Raw genomic sequence first — 6,000 nt, forward strand, 5'->3', positions numbered from 1 at the left:
GTTTTTGCATTGATTTTTCACTGGTGTTTTACCTTTATTTTGAATTACACATTGCATTGTGTTGTGTTTTAGGGTTAAAGGTACTTAAAGGATAATGGCCTGGCAGAAAATGACAAGTACACTGAAAAAAAAGGGTATAGGAATTACTTTGGAACAAATTTCACTAATAACTGCAATGGCCAATAAGAAAAATCTAAAATATTTTCTTGTAAAACGTTTATTGTAAAAAAAATTCTGTTGTATTTTCAAAAAAATGTAAAAAATAAAAACAACAACAACAAAAACATACTTTTTTTTATTTTATTTTTTTTTTTTTACAGATTTATTTCTTACAAGTTTAATATTATCACTATAATATGCACAGCACACATGCACAGAGAAAAACACAATGAATGAATGACAAATGAATGATTTGTGTTGATCATTTCTACACACTAGCCATTATGAGTCAGACTCAAATAAACAATATTGTAAAATTTAATTTCTTTGAATAATTTTTTAAAGCAAACTAAACTAAAGGGAAACACCTGTAACTTTATCCACATGATTATAAGCGTGGAATCCCAGAGAATGACACATTTAATAGTTCTGCTAAAACCATCTGTGCCTGGAGAGCGAAGAGAGCGAATGAGTATCTTTATATGAGGCAGTACAAAGAATGGCTAGAAAATGCCTTTTTTGAAAGTGAATATACGACCAGGAACAAGAAGAAAGGTTTAACGAAGAAAGCAGATGGGTTTCTTTGCTCAAGTTCAAATATTGTTTTGCTAATGTTCTTATTATCTCCTTCCAAATATTTCTACTTTTCCTGCAACGGTTTGAAAGTACATCTGTATCTTTAAACATATGCATAATAAAAGCATTCTTTCCACTAAACTTTATAAACATTTTTTGTCACATGGGCTCAGATTCAAAACCCACTGAGCTGCTTATATAGGATGTGTTTTAAAATATTATAGAAGCACTCTCAACATGAAAGCTGTTTTAAAACTAGGCAGTGTGATTATGCCATCTTCACAGATAATGCATTGTGATAAATTCAGCCAAGATGGCAAGCAAAATGTTTATTAGAAATAAAATTATTGTTCTTTCACTATCAAAAAATATTCATTAAAATGCACTTTTGTGCTGAGTTTCACAGAATTAACAACATGATCGAGTTACATGCATTTCAAGTGAGGAGTAGCTGTTTGAGTTGTTTCTAATGTAAACCATTTCAAAACAATTACCTTTGAGCTTCTGTTACAATTAAAGAAATAGCCAATATGTACTAAAAATGTCCTCACCCGCAGTCCATCCAAGATGTAAATGAGTTTGTTTCTTCATCAGATTTGTAGAAATGTAGCATTCAATCATTTGCTCACCAATGGATCCACTGCAGTGAATGGGTGCCGTCAGAATGAGAGTCCAAACGGCCGATAAAAACATCTCAATAATCCACAAGTAATCCACACCACTCCAGTCCATCAGTTAACATCTCAAGAAGACAAAAGCTGCATGATTGTAAGAAACAAATCCATCATTACGACGTTTTTAACTTCAAACTATTGAGTCCAAAATAACGCTTCCTCCAGTGAAAAACTCCATCTCCTCTTGTCTCTCGCATCAAAATCCACACACATACACTGTAAAAAACAATTAGTTGATTAAACTTAAAATAATTTGTTACCCAGCTGCCTTAAAGGGGTCATCGGATGCCCATTTTCCACAAGTTGACATGATTCTTTAGGGTCTTAATGAAAAGCATTTATGTAGATCGGGAGGCGCATTCCCTTCACAAACAAACGTAATCCACTGCATCTTCAGCAGCTCAGATGTCGGGAGTAAATGACGACCACTACGTTCATTATTACATCCAGCAACACAACATCTCAATCGCTCAATCAGAGATATTCTTGTCTAACTTACATCCCTGCTCCGGCATCAAAACATGGAGGTTGGACTGTTACAACTGATCTGAGGTAAGACACTCATGTCAATCAACTATGGTGGGAGCAGCATCTGTGGGTGTGACGCCACAACGACAGGCATCTGAGAACGGCTCGATTTGAAAAAGGGAATATTATTTTTACAGATTAATTAAAAACCACTGCATGGATTTTGATCATTATAGGGTAGATTTGTACATACACTGCCAACACACATTAATGTTCAAACAACATCTAAAAGTGAACTTAGCATCCGATGACCCCTTTAAAATTTTAAGTTTAGTGAACTGAAATTTTTTTAGTCAGCTTGAAATGTTAAGTTGTACCAAGTGACAACTTAGATATTAGAGTTTATTCAACTTAAAATTTTAAGGCAGCTGGGTAACACACCCAGCTTTTCAGTTCAATAAAGCAAATTGTTTGTTTAGTCAACTCAAATATTTAGTGCAACTTAACATTTCAAGTTGACTAAACATATTTGAGTTGACTGAACTTAAAATTCTGCAGGGTAACAAATTATTATTTTTTTTTGTTAGTTTTTTTTTTTTTTTTACATTGTTTAGCTGTTTTGAAGTGTTTTCTCTTGTAAACCAGTGCTTGATCATATTTTTCTCCTGAATCAGATCAGTGACTTTTTCATTGTAGAAAGTTTAAAGCAATGGTTTGAGGTTAACGCTTTCCCTCCCAGCATTTTTTAAATGAGTCACCGGCAGCAATTTGTAGTATTTTCTAATTTTTTATGGCCCCCAGAATGTTTTGTTGCATGAATTTCTGAACATGCAGTATTCACAGTCCTTAAACCACTTCCTGCATCGACACTTCATTCGGTACCATTAAGCAGATTTAATTTATATGCTGTTTAATGTTTGATGATCACGTTATTTTACATATACACCTTCTTACATATGCAATCGCTTGTTTCTGCTTCCTCTTCGCCGAGTTTTGATCTAGAGATTCAGTACTCTATCAGAAGATGTGTAATTGCGCCTCCTACTGTACACCAGTGAAGACACAAAGCCTGAAGATTCCATCAATGACGAGGAAAGAGTTAAAATGTCTTGATGGATTTGTTTCTTATAAATAGAGTGGTGCAGGTATGACATCAGAGCCCGGAAAACTAATCGATTCCCTTGATTTTCCAATGGGGTTTTATAATGAGTTTTTTCAATTTATGAGTAAAATACAGCCTGTGGTAAACAAGTGACAATTAGCCTTCCAGGTTCTGACTTGCACCACTCCATACGCAGCTTTTGTCTTCTCATGATGTTAACTGATGGACTGGAGTGGTGTGGATTACTTGTGGATTATTGTGATGTTTTTATCAGCTGTTTGGACTCCCATTTTGATGGCACCCATTCACTGCAGAAGATCACTGGTGACCAAGTGATGGAATGACACATTTCTACGAATCTGATGAAGAAACAAACTCATCTACACTTTTAATTTTTGGGTGAACTATTTCTTGTTCCATATCCATTTCTTGTTGCTAGAGAGCAAAACAACTCTCTAGGTCATGTGGTAAATGCACACAGCATTGCACAGGTGAAAATTATTGGTGGCAGGCAGCAGTAAACTCTTGAGAAATAAAATGACATTGGGATTTTTAATAACTGTTACTCCCTAATCACTGGCACTGAATATAACTGTGTGAGATACACATCACCAAAGTCTCACAGCAGACACTGGATCTGTCTGTGGCAATGAATGAGAGAAAGAGAAAACAAACAGACCAGAGGTGTGGAATTAGAGAGCAGAGACGACAAACGAGAACAGATGAAGCGCCTGCATGAACACACAGGATCTTCCTGATGCTCAGGAAAGGAAGGTTAACTAATGATTACCGCAGATTACCAACCGTCACTCAGCTGAGGATGTAAAGCACCACCAACAGGTGACTTTGAGTGATGCCCAACCCTGCAGCAAATCCAATTTCACAAAAAGAAAATGACAAATAATAAATAGATAGCACAAGAAACTTTAAGATACATTATGAGGTTTGCCATGCAACTGACCATTTAATCATGTTGCTTGAATGCTTGCTTGGCACCACCTTAGCCAACAGTTTTAAACACGCATGCAATTTGATCTGTGTGTAGAGGTTAAATTTTGGCAAAAACAAAAACATCTCTGTTTGTTAAGCATTTGGGAAGCTTGATTTGAGCTGTAGTCTATCATGTTTTATTATAGGAAACAGATGTTATATTAAAACTTTCCCTGGCAAATTCTCCACTTCCACACCTTCGAGATCATATTTCTTTACTTTCCTGAAAGACTATGCAGGCTAATTCAGCCTCTCAGCTCTGTTTGTACTACTGACTTGGAAGTTGTTTATGCTGCGTTCGTAGTATTTTAATTGAATATACAGTGTGCAGTGGCTGGTATGCACTATTTGTGGACTGAATATTTGAGAAGCACTGTTTGTTCAGCAGTCTGCAGTTTAATGTGCATCAGGGTTCATCGCTTGACTTTCATTTGTGCCGACATGGCTGTTTCTGTGGAGCTTTGTAATTGATTGTTTGACAGCTGTTTTCTTTTTTGTTCTCCTTCCAAACTGAGAAACTAGCATGTAATTCCTCACACAGGACCAGCTGGACTGTTTACAAATGAAGCTCCGACATACGCCAACACATCAGCTCAGCAGAAATCCAGCTCAGATTCATTTCTAGCTGATCTGTTGCTGTTTACAGTACAGTTAACAATTACATAAGGGTAATTCTTCAAGTAGTGCTTCCTATGATTATTTTAAATATAGAAAATAATCAATAAAACAAGCAAACAAATACATTTGCAATGAAACAAATACATTTATTATGAACTGGTTCTATGTCTTCACATTTGGTAACTGCATTAGTTAACATAAGCTAAAGATACTTCTAAATCATTTATTGATCTTTTTGAATTTTGACATTTACACTGACAAAAAGTGTAGAAGCAATTTTTACTCAGAATTTGCTAGTAATTTTCACCAAAAATAGAAGCAGCATGTAAAATTTTCAAAATAGAAAATCTGAAAAAATATTTCTTATAAAACACACTCCAGTAATCTTTATTTATTTATTTATGTGTGTGTATATGTATATGTGTATATTCATTCATTCATTCATTCATTTATTCACTGTAAAAAGTGATAAGTTGACTTAACTTAAAAAAATTGAGGAAACCTGTTGCCATTATTACGTAAAACTAATTTTTTTAAGGCAACAGGTTTCCTCAACTTTTTTTAAGTTAAGTCAACTTATCACTTTTTACAGTTTTCATTTATTCATTTATTCATTCATTCACTCACTCACTCACTCACTCACTCAAAAGTTATTTGTTAATATTACTTAATATTTGACCTAATATGTACTAACAATGAACAATCTATTTTTATTAATGGACATTAACAAACATTAATTAATTCTGTAACAAATGCATTAACTAACATAAACTAATGGGACCTTATTGTGAAGTGTTACTTAATAGATTGAAATGTTTATTCAGTCTAAATGAAATATTTTACGTATTTCTTAAGCGACATAAGCCTCTTTATAATAAACGGATAAAAAAGACCCGATACTGAACCAATACTGAGTCCAATACTGCTTTTATTATTATAACATCATAAAACATTTTACATTTTAGCTTATTACATTTTTCCAAAAATAAAAGCTGTTATATAGCTATATCATCAAATAATAATGTGTGGTTTTAAATAAAAAATATAGCTTTAGGTGTCAGTTCAGAAGCAACAGTTAAATAATTGCTTCACTAAAGTTTTTTCCAACTTTTCTCCCAAACTGTATGGTGTTATTCACGCCAATACCACCACATAACTCGAAAATCCAAACTATCAAATGTTACACCAAAACTATCCCTCAAATCACCGTGAAAGATATGCTAACTTACCAATACAATCGCTTGATCCCTGCGCTAGGAGACAATATACAAGAAAACTAACTCGCGTAACCCCAATGCCTTTCAATAAATATTTGTTTTATAGCCATTTTATTTTGAATTTCCTGTGCAGTCTGACCCAAAAACAAATGACGTGTAGATGGGCTCAGTGTTTGGATGCTAAACTCTCCCCTGT

Source organism: Labeo rohita, chromosome 16 (genome assembly GCF_022985175.1).
Source record: "Labeo rohita strain BAU-BD-2019 chromosome 16, IGBB_LRoh.1.0, whole genome shotgun sequence".
Classification (NCBI taxonomy): Eukaryota; Metazoa; Chordata; class Actinopteri; order Cypriniformes; family Cyprinidae; genus Labeo; species Labeo rohita.